The 13,644-nt window shown below is 44.2% G+C and overlaps 1 protein-coding gene across 1 annotated transcript in view; it reads left to right on the top strand.

The window, feature by feature from the left end:
- The first annotated feature begins 3,806 nt into the window (after positions 1 to 3,806).
- The window catches only part of SYTL2 (synaptotagmin like 2), a 107,017-nt gene continuing 97,179 nt past the window's right edge, over positions 3,807 to 13,644 (top strand). Inside the window, exon 1 of the mRNA XM_014790379.2 lies at positions 3,807 to 3,877. The gene's annotated coding sequence lies outside the window, so the exon portion shown is untranslated. The remainder of the gene's footprint in view (positions 3,878 to 13,644) is intronic.

Here is a 13,644-nt window from a genome sequence, read left to right as displayed (position 1 = left end):
AGATCCTTGGTTTCCAACCTTGACTTTGTTGCTAGTTTGCCATTTGGCCTGTGCTTAGGGCCTGATTCTCTCAAGTCCTTCCTATCTTCATCTGTAAAATGCAGATACTAATAGCTGCCCTTCCTACATCATAGGCTTGATGTGAAGATCAAACAAGATAATCAAAGGGAAAAAGCTTTGAAAAATACAAAGCCCTGTAGAAATGTAAGGCATTATTAAAGACTGTGGAGAGATTGCTAACACAATTTGATCCAAGGCCAAAGTTTTGTACTTCCAAAATTTAAAAAGATATTCAATATTTTCAAATTATTTAAAAAACCAAATTCCTGCTTTGGTGACCCAGCACCATGACTGAATTGTGTTCTAAATGCTGTACATTTGATACCTATTGCTATAAGTCATCTAACCACATTACCACACTAGATGTAATTGTACAGCATTTCAGCAATATCTTCCATTTTTGGTGGGTAAGAAGTTATAAATCCACATAGCTTAAAGACAAAGTCATGTCTTCACAAGGAAGCTTTGTTTTTTGTTTTTTGTTTTACTTTTCCATGGTGGCAACAGTGCTGCTCTTTGCAACATGTGTACTATAAAAGACCTGGCTGCCAATGCAATTTAACAAGCATTTATTGAGTGCCTGTGGCGTATAAGTCATTGGGGGTACAGAGGGGTCAGAGGAGGGATGGAGGTGGTGAGAAGAAAAACAAAGAGTAAAAAGAGGTCCCTGAATTGGGTAAGCTTTAACACTGGTGGGTAGTGGCATATCCTGAGACAACTAACTCTAAAGACAGAATGAAATCAATGCCAAGAAAAGGCTTGAGGAATACACCATAGGAGTCGGAGGGGTTAGAAGCATTAATTCATTCAACCTAGGAGGGCAGAATCTTGTGACATTTATCCCAGGCCTTGATGCATGAGAAGGATTTCTTGGGTCAGAAATAGAGGAGGGGATATTTCAAATCTGAAGAAACCTAGCCTATCCCACAAATAAATATTTACCTACTAACTAGTTGATTAAACAACTTGGTAATGTGCCTGTGACTCTACAAAGTCACAGCTGGATGGTGTTAGGGGTTAAATCCTAGATTCTCCTTTGAAAGCAACAGGCTTATGGCATTCCACCATTCCAGGAGGACAGCTCAGAGAGCAGGCATACACAACCCTGCAAACAACACTCCATTTTATTTTAGTTCCACTGAGTTGCAAGAATTTTATCTTTGTTTGGACAGGGGTTCCAAATTTAAATAACCCATGACCAACTAGAAAACTCCTCCAGGCCCATGCTCCACCTTCAGGTTTCCAAGCTCACTTCTACTCCTGTCCCAGTTTTCACAAATCCAATACCAATCTTTGCATTTAGGTTTAGTTTTCCGGGATTATACTTCCCCCTTCCAATGCACTTCTGTTAGATTACTTCTCCCTTTCCAAAAAGTATAAGGCCTTTCTTCTAACCATGATCTTACTATTAGCTAACATTTATTGAGATCTTACCTTGGGCCAGGCAATGTGCTATGTGTATTATAGCATCTCCCTTACACGGGGCAGGTCATATTACTATCTCTATTTTATAGAAGAGGAACAGAGGCCTAAAGAGGTTAAGTGACTAGTCCAAAGTCACCCAGCTGGTTCAGCGGTGGAGGCCAGTGGTAGAGTCGGGACATGCACCAAAGTGTGTACATTCAACCGCTGCACTGAACTATCCCTATGCCCTTCCCTTCAATGTCAACAGAGAATTCTGTGAAATATGAAAACCATTTTGAAGAGTGGCAATCTACCATTGGTTAAGAGGAACAAACCACTGCTGACTTGATATGATCATGTTTACAGAGATTTATTCAGTATTCTCTATGTGCAAGGCCCTCTGCTAAACACATGCACTTTCTCATTTTAACCTTCACAGTAGCCTCGGAGAAGAGCATTATTATCGTCTCTTTAACAAATGAGCAAACTGAGGTACAGAAAGGTTAAGTAACTGGCCTCAGGTCCTGCTAGAAAATGATGGGGCCAGGATTTGAACCTTGGCCATTTGACCTCAGAGCTCTAGCTTCTAACCTCTTAGCCATACGACCTCTTTGGATAAGATGAGGGCCCCCAGCGAGACATTGCCTCAAAATTTCTCGCCCACCTGCCTGCCCCAGAGCCTGCAGTGAGAATCCTTAGACCCTCCCTAGCAGTTAGGAGTTTCTGTTTGTTTCCTAGGGAGGAGTAACACTGGGAGTAGCAAGCTTTGAGTTTCTTCAAAGCCCTGTACCAGGTGATACAATGCCCCCACAGGTGAGCAAGATCCAGTGCCTGCCCTCCAGGCTAGAGGGGCAGGAAGGAGATAACCTAGGCAGGCATAGTCAACACTGGAGGCGAGGTACCAAAAGCAAATGAGGTCATGCCACTCCTCCTTAAAATCATTCGGCAGCAGCCATCACCAGCAGGATCAAGCTTGCTTCCCCAAGCAAGGCAGGCATGGCTACTCCTCTTGCATCTGTCTACCTACCTCCTAAGCTTCGTCTTTGCCTCCCTCTCACACACCCTGTCCAATAGCCCTTACATATGACAGGCATCTCCATGTCTTCACCTGCCTCTCTGCATCCACTGTTCTCTCCTGCTTCCATCTGACCTAAGTTAGAGCCCTTCTTCAAGACTTATCTTGGTCACACCTTATTTAAGCTTTGATTGCCCTCCTCTCCCAGTGTGTGTGATTCTATCACACTTTGTACACCTATTATAGCAGTTATTACCCTGAATTGAAATTATTTACATATTTGTCTCTTCAAAGGCAAGGCGAGTGGCTTAATCCTCTTTTGCATCCCGAGTGCTCACCCAGCACAGGGACACACTAGACTCTCAAAGCTTGGGTGAAAGCCAGAATACACACATTAACACCGGTGCAAGGATTCCTAGGCCAGGTTAGCAGTTCTGCACCCACCACTAAATGAGGCCCTTGGGGATCAGCATTTGGAAGATCTTTGGAAGAAACCAAGGCAGACCTGGGCCACGGTCAGTTGGATGGGCAACAGTAACTGAGGAGATGGTAAGGAGGAGGCCTTAAGGTTAACCAGTTTCGGAAGTTTGCCTAGGCTGGCCCCATCGTGCGTAACTTTTTTTAATTGGCAACGACACAATATTGTATTTATAGGTGTGCCTGCCTGTCCACCAGCCAGCACCTTCCAGCAGTGTACCTCATTGCACACCCACAGGGTGGCTCAGACCGTACTCATCGCACTCACCATTTATCCAGGTATTATTGTATTAGATACTTTTAAACCATCACCTCACTTAATCCCTTCCACAACCTGGGAGGCATTTTTATCTATTTCAGGTGTGAGTAAACTGACGCGCCCCCCCCCCCCCCCCGCGGTTAAAGCATCTTGCTCCGCTCACGAGACTGCATACCACTCTGCACCCCTTTCCCCGCGCGGTGGCTGATCCCACTGTCTGAGTGGAGGGGTCGTCGTGCTCCGCGTTCGCGGGCTCCAAGGCCCCCTAACGCACAGTAGTCAAAAAATAACTGCTGCATTCTTTATCTGCACAGGAAAAAAGTTGTCTGGGAGCAAGGTACACTTGAGAAGGAGGCCAGGAGGGGAGAGCCAAGGGGGAGAGAAGAAACAGGAGGGGGCGAGGAAGAGTGGGAGAAGGGCAGGGAGAGGGCTGGAGCCCGCGGGCGCCGAGGGCGGGCGCGGGCGCGGGCGCAGCGCCATTGGCCCGCGCGCCGGGGAGCGGCCCCTGCGTCCCCGCCCGCCGCCCGCGGGGGGAGCCCGCACACGCCGCCCTGCGCTGACAGCGGCCGGGCGACACCTGGGCCGTCAGGCGAGCGAGCGGGGCAGAGCCGCCGGCGCCCCGCGCGGGGAGAGCAGGCTCGCAGCGCCCAGTCCCGAGGAAGGTAACGCGCTGCGCTCGGGGTTGCGGGCTTTGCACCCCGCGACCTGGGTCTGCGGGCAAGAGGACGCGGGAGGCGGCGAGACGCGCTCCCTCCCCGGCTGCGACTCAAGCAAAGCGCCCGGGTTCTAGTCTCGACTTCTCTGCCCGCTCGCTGTGTTACCTCGGGCAACTTTCTCTTTCTCTCTGGGTCTCTGTTTCCTCCTCTGTTCAATGAGGGAGTTGGTGTTGAATGATGCTTTTGAATCTTCTGAGTTCTAAAACGTGAACTGCGCTTTGGCGCCCGGCAAGCTGCCGTCATCAATTTCCCACCCACTTAAGAGCCAGCTCCGCTGCCCAGGAGGCCGAGTCTCCAGGAAGCCGAGGTGTCCAGGTCGGCGGGGGTTCTGCTGGGATCTCGAGTTTCCTAGGGCTTTTGAGGACGGGCCCTGGGCTTGGGGCTGGCTGCTGGCGGATTCTGGCTGCTGCGGAGTAACTGTCCCCGAATGGGTCAGGTGAAGTAAGGTAGGGCGTTAGGTGGGATGTTGGGAAGGGGGAGTTGCGGGTTGATGATTTCTGCTTGGAAAATAAGAAGATTTGTTTTGGAATTCTTTTCCTACACCCAGACCTCGTCCCGCGGTAAGTTATAAATCACAGGAATGGGATTTATCATCTTTCAAAGTGCAAAACCAACTGTTTCAGCGGCTAAGACAGAGGGCTCCTGTCTCGGAAGCATGTAGGAAGTGGGCCTCTCTCTCTGCACCCATCCTACCTCCTCCCTCTTCCCTTTCCTCCCTTCTCCCTTTATAAATCCCCTTTGACTTTGAGGGGCTCCACTTCCTGTCTTATGAAAAGTCCTTATTTTCATTTAGTGCTGGTTTGTGACCAGCAGCCTCCAGAGCTTTGGGCTCTGGGTTGAGATGGAAGCCTAGATAAGAAAAGACTATGAATCATAGTCAGCCTCCTGACCCATAGAGCCTGGCAGGGATGTACAGAGGAAGCCCAGTGGGGCTTCAGAGAGACAGACAGACAAACACTGGAAGGTGGGATGAATTCAAACTTCTGTCCCGCTTCCTGTCCCTTTCTTGGCAGCCATTCCCAGCTAGGGAATGGTGGTCCCAGCTGTCAGTGGGATGGAACAGCCAAAGAGAGGAGGATGGTTGAAAGGAGCTGAAAACATTGATGGGTTTCTGTGGAAGGTCCTCAGCAGTTCCCTCCCCACCCCATCCCTCACCCCTGTAGTTCTTCTGCCCCTTGGTGTGGTATGCAGGTGAAATCAGATTCCAGGACCATAAAGAGCAGTGGGGAAGGGGGCAGGGCAGTAGCAATATTGACGGTCTTAGTGGGCCCTTATGGGCCAGACGCTCTTTGCATATAATATGTCCTTCATTCTCACAAAGCCACATAAAGGATGGTATACTGTCATTTACCCTATTTTACAAATGAGAAACTGAGGCCTGGAAAAATTGCTTCCCTTAGTCAAACGGCTAGTAAGTGGCATAGCTGGGATTCAAATCCAGTGCCTCTGATTCTAGAACCTGTGTTCTTTCCACTTTTTTTGGTGCTCCTTGAATAAGGGCAAGCTGGAATAGTAACAGCAAAAATGGCTATTATTGAGTTCTCACTAGGTGCCAGGCACTGTTCAAAGCGTTTTAGAGGTGTTCTGTCATTTATGGTGCAGGAGTTTCAGTCCTCCTGGTGGGAATCCTTAGCTTCTCTCAAGCAGCACTCCTGTTCTGGAACGCCTGCCTGATCCCGCCCAGCTGCTGGTGAGTGGGTGGGGCAGGGGCCCTGTTTGCTTTATCCTAGAGGTGGTTTGAGGTCTAATGAAAGATGGATTGTCCACATCTGATCCGTTAGATTTGACCGTTGGCTTGTGAATGATTCCACTGTCCCCTAAGAGGCCTTTCTCAGGCTTTGCTCAATCAACATTTGTGGAATGAATGAATTGGCACCTTGTGTGTAGTGGTCTGCTGTCCTACAGAAATGTGAGGTGGTCCAGGGGTGGCCCGGGCTCCACCAGCCTCAGAACCCAGGACACCAGGCCAGGCAGTTCTCCCCTTAGACGAGGGAGGTAGGGTGAACTACACCCCTGTGGGCTTCCAGATTTCCCTGGTAATATGTTTGCTGCCACCTGTTTTATGCAGAATTTTAAAGATATAGTAGATGAAGAAAAATTTGACTTTTTTTTTTTAAACAGGAAAAGCAACATTATTAATGAGGTTGCTGCTTTCTCAAAAAGGAGAGAGAATAAGGTGGTACTATTTGCCTTAGGGCTTCCCAAACTTCTCCATAGACGAGTCCCCAGTAGCAAAGAAGACTGACAAGTGTTCCTGGGGGTTGGGGTATCATTCAGATTGGCCCCAGCATGCTTGAAAATTGTTTTAAGGATTTATGCAGTTTTTCATTTGATTTCATATGTCAAATTTGGTTTAAATACATATAAAAAAGTTTTTTCCCCAAAATATTGGTGTAAAATGGATGTCCTGGCATATTGTTTTATATTCTTGGCGGCTGAGAATACTTAAATGGAGAAGCAGAGCAGAGGTTCTGGTCTGGAGGCTTAGAGAACTGTTAGCATTTTCTCTTCACTTGGTTCACAGTAATAGAGCTTCTCAAACCCCTGTGGAAATAACCTCTTTTCCCATTTTTCAGAATGAAGAATATATTTTAAAAATAATTTTTATTTTTTTCTCCCCCAGCCAATTTTATTGAGATATAATTGACATATAATATTGTGTAAGTCTGAGGTGTACATGATGATTTGATACACGTATATATTGCTACTATTTTTTTTGTAGTGAGAACATTTAAGATTTATTCTCTTAGCAACTTTCAAGTATATAATACAGTGTTGTTAATTATAGTCACCATGCTGTATATTAGATCCTCAGAACTTATTTATCTTATAACTGAAGTTTGTACCCTTTGACCAACATCTCCCCATTTCCCCCACCCCTAGCCTCTGGCAGCCACCATTCTACTCTGTTTCTATGAATTCAGCTTTTTTTAGATTCTACATATAAGTGAGATTATTGTTTGTTTTCTTATTACTGAAGTTATAAATATTCATTGTAGAAGAAGATAAAGTACAGATTAGCATTAATAATAATAACAATAATAATAATAAGAATCAATACATCTATAGTCAGAAATAACTAAGACAAAACTTGGGATATAGCCTTCCAAATCTTTCTCTCTGTGTCTGTATGAGTAAATTTTTTAAAAAAATGAACAAATGAATACAACCCTTACTTTTGATTGAATTATTGTCAGAGCTAAGAGCTATCTCAGATTGTTTTTGAAAGAATGTAGAAAATAAATTATGAATAATTAAAAACGTCATAAAGGTTAATCATGTTTGTGAACCCCAAAGTTCACCCCCCGTAGTTCCCATATGTCATTTAGTTTCCATCAGAGAGAAGCGCCTGTTGTGAGGTCTGCTGCTGAAGTTGCGGGGTCAAGCTGTGCTCCTTGTTAACTGACTCAAAGTGTCTTAAATGTCTCAAATGTAGCAGAGAAGGTAGCTCTTCAGTGTTGTTAATGTGCAAATATGAGCAGAAAATTCTGAAGCTAAATTGCACAGTGAGGAGGCGAGATCCTTAGACAAGGTCATTGCTCCAACATTGCATTTGTGTGACAGGTAGCTTCTCTGAGTCGGTTTTCCCTTCCACAAATTGGGGACAATGACACCTACTCTACTTTCCCCATCAGAGTCCCTATGAGGACCAAGTGTCAGGTGTTATTGTTTGTTATTTGAATTGTATGTAAGTGTGTATGTTTTAAAAAAAAAAATTTAAATGTGGAAAGATCAAAAGCATTGTCAGTCTTTATAAAATGCTGGTATCTAACTCTTGGGCTTAACGTTAGCAGGATTTAATTATGGTGCAACGCCCTGTTGGATCCCTACTTTAATTTTTCTTCAAAGAATATAGGATTCCTTGATGGCTAGCATCTCTTTCATCTTCATCACGATCCTGCACAGAAGAAAAGGACAGAAAATTGTCCCATTTTGTAGATTAAAAGCAGGCTTGCCCATTCAAGAGAGCTGTTCATTTGCACAGGGAGTCCCAGAGCTCCTGAGGGCTTAAGCAAAACAGAGGCATGCAAGGAGGAAGCAATGAAAGCAACTGGAAAGGTGGTGTACCTGTGAGGGCCTGGCTGAGTACCAACAGCCACTGCCTCCAGGGCTGCTCACAGGCAGGCACCCGGCTCCTGGCAGCTCTGGGGAGAGGAATGGGCCCTGCCTTGGGAGGCAGGTGGCTCTGCTTCTACTCCTGCCCCAAAGACCAGCTGGGAAATCTGAGTTTAGTCATATCCTCTCCCTGAGCCTTAGTTCTTTATCTATAAAATGAGGGATTTGGACAGATGAGGTCCCTTCCAGTCTTAAAAATCTATGATCCTGGGTTATTTTCCATTCACGTCTACCAAATAGAAGTTTGGTAGAGAATTACCCCGCCAGATGAATCAGGTGTCAGAAAATGTTCTGACTTCCTGTTGCGTCGAGGTTTCTGTGCCCCTTCATGATTTTCTAAGGGACTCCTCAGCTGATTGCCTTCGTGCAGAAGACATGATCCATTGGACATTGAGAGGAGAGTTGTTTCCACTCATCTATTTGTTACTATTAATCTAGAACCTCCTCAGATTCTTGGGAGGGGAGAACTGCTTTCAGGCGACTTGTGGGAAGGTAAGGTGACAAGTATAATGAAAACAGGTTATTTACGGTAAAAGCCATGTGTGTCACTAAGTCCTCACCTCTTAAATCAGTAAATACAGTATTTTTCCTTAGTGCCCACTGGGGACTTGGCCTTGTGCTAGGACTTTTGCAGGATGTGGGAAAAGAACATTTTTGAGTGGTCTCAGCAGAGGGAGGGACAGAGAAGGAGGGTCGGAGAGGGAGACAGGAGAGAGGAGAGAGGAGAGGAGCCAGATGTGGTTGGAATACGATAGAGATGAAAAGACCAATTTGGGAAAAGATTGAGCCCCCAAGGGCTTGGACTGTCTGGTTTAGTTCTGCCTCCACATTGCCTGGCACTCAATGGGTGCTTAGTAAAGTATTTTTAAATGGTTAGTAAATGAACAAATGAAAGAATGGATGAATCACTCTTCTGAAGTGAAATCTTTGAAATGTGGTGCGATGCCCTCAGATAATTGCAATGACTTCTTTACATATGTGAAGTACTTAAACTTACAAAATCACTTTCCTATATCTTATCCCACATAATGATGATAACGATAAAAGGAGGCCAAAATAAAAGCACTTCCTAATGTCACACTTTCTAGACAATTCACAGCTGCTACTAGAAATACATTTGATTTATTATTCTTAGATAAGTCATCTTTCTATAAATGCACCAATAAATATTTTGGGAGGGTATAAGACCCAGTAAACAGTTTCACAAATTTTCATTCCATGTTAGGGGGAGAAAGAAAGACATTGCTTAACTTCTGGATGCATAGACATTTTTTTCCCTTGCAGAGGCATTGTTTTACTGTAAGTCTTGACAGAACTGACGCCATTAACTTCTGATTAGACAGATGTTTTGTGCTGCCATTAGTCATCGCCACAGGCGCCTGGGCTCTCCTGCCACTGGCTGAGTCAGTTGATTAAAACACAGGGCCGTGAGGCTGAGGGCCTGGGCTGGATCCCAGACCACGCCAAGTCACTCAAGTCAGATCTGTGCCTCAGCCACTCCCGCCCCTTCTGCCCGCGATCTACATTGGGAGGAAAACTGAACTGTGGCATGTTAGATTCTTTAGGGCGGATTCTTTACCACTGCTGGTTTTAGACTAGTCATTTGAGTTTTAGAAGTGAGGGGTCTGGGTTTTAAATTTAATTCTTTGGTTTTTATTTAGAATGGATTCTGGGGTTGTTTCAGGTCTGCCATCTTGGGACATGTTTAGGGAGTGCATCCTGAGACCTTTCTACCCCCAAGTCTGCAACTATCACCGTAGCGTGTTGTTTCCTCAGTGTATCATACCTGCCTCACAAGGGTATTCAGAGGATTAAATGAGGTCATGTATGTAATGAAAACCAGCAAAAACAGATTGAGATGCAGTTGCTGGGTGGTTGGCCAAAGACTCATGAGCCAAGGACTCACCACCTCATACCTATCTGGTACCATTGCTGATTTAACTACAGTTTCTATGTGACACATATTCAGGGTGACTGGTGAACAGTTGAAACCATAGTCATTCAGTCTGAAAATACTATGAGTCTACTGCAGTGATGGCACATGGGTGTAGTAATTGGTTATGTAGCATTCATCTTTCTTAATTGTTTTAGAAGTATTTTTATCTGATCTGGTATGTCTTTTGTTGCTAATATAACATATTATATTATATCTGGTTGCTTCACACTGCTTTTTTCAACCCTGTGAGGCAAGTGAATGATGCTGATGATATGTGACATTTATTGAGCAGTTACTATGTACCAGGCAATCTTCTAAGCACTGTCCCTACATCCATTTATTTAATTCTCACAATAATCTATTACTGATACTATTTTTGGTATTATTATTTTTCCCATTTGATGATGAAGAAATTAAGGCACGGATAAGTTAAATAAGTTGCCCAAGATGACGTAGCTAATAAGGGGAGGAACAGGGATTTGAACCCAGGCAATATGACTGCAGAGCCCATGTTTTGGATCATCAGAGGATAATCTTTCCAAGCAAAAGTGTTCCTCTCATTTGTCTATGAAGTATGAGAAAGTCACATTCACACGCCAAGTATCTCCCTGTGCCCTACTGGCATTTCACTCTATTATTCAGGGGAGGAGGAAGCTGAAAACAGTTCTAGATGCAGAATGAGGATGCATAGCTTGGCAAGTGTTTTTTTTTTTTTTTTTTGTGAGGAAGATCAGCCCTGAGCGAACATCCATGCCAATCCTCGTCTTTTTGCTGAGGAAGACTGGCCCTGGGCTAACAACCGTGCCCATCTTCCTCCACTTTATATGGGACGCCGCCACAGCGTGGCCTGACAAGCGGTGTGTTGGTATGCACCCGGGATCCGAACCTGGGCCGCCAGCAGTGGAGTGTGCGCACTTAACCGCTACGCCATGGGGCTGGTCCCTTGGCAAGTGTTTTGATCACACAAGATAATACTTGAAAATGGGCTTGTTTCATGAAATTCAGGAAATTTTATTACCTAGAGAGAGAAATAATTAATTAAGTTTAAGTATTGCAGGGAATATCTGGTGATAACCCTGGACTACAAAATGATGAGTCAGCAACTTAGTGCCCTATTTCAGTATCAATACTGCCCTTTAATGTAGTAACTGAAGTTTGTATCTTAGAAAGTAAAGTAATAGTTCTGTTTACATTAGGTAAATCACGTTATCTATGGTCCTTTACTTAGAAGAGCAAAATTGTGTCTTTCTTTTCCATTCCTTTTAGTGATGCTATGGATAATAACAAGAACATGATCATAAAAAGAATGCCTACTGTCTGTTGAGTACGTACTATGTGTCCCTTGCTGGGTCAGTGTTCATCTAATTGGAAGGACAACTCTATGAACTAGATGATAATTATCCATTTTACCAACAAGGAAATGGAAGCACAGAGAAGTTAAGTAGTACTTTGCCCAAGGTCACACAGTTAGTAAATGGCAAAACAGTTGAACTCAGGTTACTTAGCTTGACTCAAAGCCTGTGCTGTTTCCACTACCCAGTATTGCCTCTTTTGGGGGGTTCTTTAGAGGAAGGATGTTATATTCACATTTACTGAATCCTATGTTAAGACATATTGTTTGGCATGACTCTCATAACAGATTATTGTATTTGAAACTGGGACTGTCCCCCAAACCTGGGACATTTCTTTTACCATAGAGATAGTAGTGTTGGACTTGATATAAGTCTTTCAGGGAAAAAATCTGATTCCCCCAGCACACCATGGCCTGAGGAGTCAGCTGCTTCCTGGAAGGAGTAACTGAAATATGACTCTAGAGAACTGGGAAGTCATCTTTTCTTTATGTTTTAGTTCTGGAAGACCCCAATTGCATCTTCTTTTGGGATATCACAACTTAATAAATGTGAGGGACTATATTGAAGAACTTGAGTAAAAGCAAAGTAGGTCTTCATATTGTACTTGATGTGGTGATTTATTAAAATTGAAGAATTCTTTATGTTGCCTGACTCAGACCACTTAAATACGACACTTTTTTACTCTTTTTTATAACATGCACCCTTGAGTCTTTTTGAAATAGCATCGTACCACCTTTCTGCGAATGCAGTCACTATGTTCTTGCTAGAATCCTAGGGATGCCTTGCTATCTGATAGTTAGTGACAGATGGTTGTGAGGTGCAGAAGTCAGAAACCAGAGTTTTATGCAGCACAATGGCTGGCAAGGTGATGGGGGAGGGGCTATAGTAAGGAAGGTGTTTCTGGCTTGTGTCCATGGGCGAGGTGAGTCTGGAAGCCCATGTTTCCTATAGAGGCCACTTTGTAGCAGAGTGACTTGGCTTTGGAGTCAGACGATCTTGTGTTTAAACCTTGGCTCCACTTACTAGTTGTGTGATTGAGCAAGTAACTTAACTTCTCTGAGTCTCAGTTTCCTTTTCTGAAAAAATTCCTTTCGTGACCTCTCTCTCACAAGGTGGCTCTAAGGACTAAATAAGATAATGAATATATGAAAGTGCCTAACATTGCACCTTGCACAGAGCAGCTGTCCAGTAAGTGTCAGTTCCCTTCCCTTCCTTATCTCTCCTTCCTTTCCTCTCTTTCTCTCAGCTTCCTCCATTGGCTCTTGAGAGTTCTCACAGTACGAGCTTTGCCATTTTCCAACTGCACTTCACCAAGTCCTGTAATTTTACAGATGCTTCAGTTTCCACCTATAGAAAATGGGGGTTGCTGATATTAGCCCCACTATTTTATTGGATTTTCATCTAATCATTAGGTTGACAACCAGATTCTGGGATTAAAAAAAGAACAAGAAAATGCCCATAATAATGGCAACAATGGTAAAGTAATACTTACAATATAATGCAGTAAATGTTCTACTAGAATACGTATAGCTTATTGTGAGATTGCAGAGAGAACTACTGCCAGGGCAAGTTGGAGAGTGACAGATGAGGTAGAACCATGGCCCAGTAGGAGTTTGCTAGGTTAAGAAGGGGGTGGGGTAGAGAGGAGAGTTTGAGGGACTTTCATGTTCAATGGCATGGAGGCAGGAAGGGCGTGGGATACTAAGGGAACAGGAGGAGACCGCTGAGTTGGCACACAGGGCAGCTAGGTTATGGCTGGAGGTGCTGCTCATGTGGTGGGCTGAAGCCCAAAGGAGAAAACAGGCTAAAAACTTGTCCTTTACCTTGGAGGCTGCAAGGAACTAATGGAAATATCTCAATATTATGAGTGAAATAACTAGATTTTTCTTTAGGACAGTAACACTGTCCAAAGTATGGAAGATGGATTTGAGGTTGATTGAAGGCACACTTGTTTGGACTTGTGGGTACAGACAAGATAACATATTTTAAAGCCTTTTGTAAAAGGTACTTGTAGAGATGGTGCTGCTATTTAATTCAAGATTTCTACAGGAAGATAAATATGTGTAGGAAAATGGTGACTCCGTATACTAATTTATGGACTGGACCACTTGGAGCCAAATTATTCCAATAAGATAAATATGCCCTGCTTTGGAGCTAAACATATTTACCACTTTTCAATAAAGGGCCTAGGTCTGCTTTTGTCAAAATGTTTGAGGCTTGGACCCAGAAAAAATGTTTTAGGCCCTTTCTCATGTCTCCAGAATTGAGACTAGGATTCTGGGGATAGTTGACACCCAGTGCATGCTGAA

The sequence above is a fragment of the Ceratotherium simum genome, chromosome 7 (genome assembly GCF_057802395.1).
Source record: "Ceratotherium simum simum isolate JZ-2026a chromosome 7, ASM5780239v1, whole genome shotgun sequence".
NCBI lineage: Eukaryota > Metazoa > Chordata > Mammalia > Perissodactyla > Rhinocerotidae > Ceratotherium > Ceratotherium simum.
This window is presented reverse-complemented; position numbering and strand designations above follow the sequence as displayed.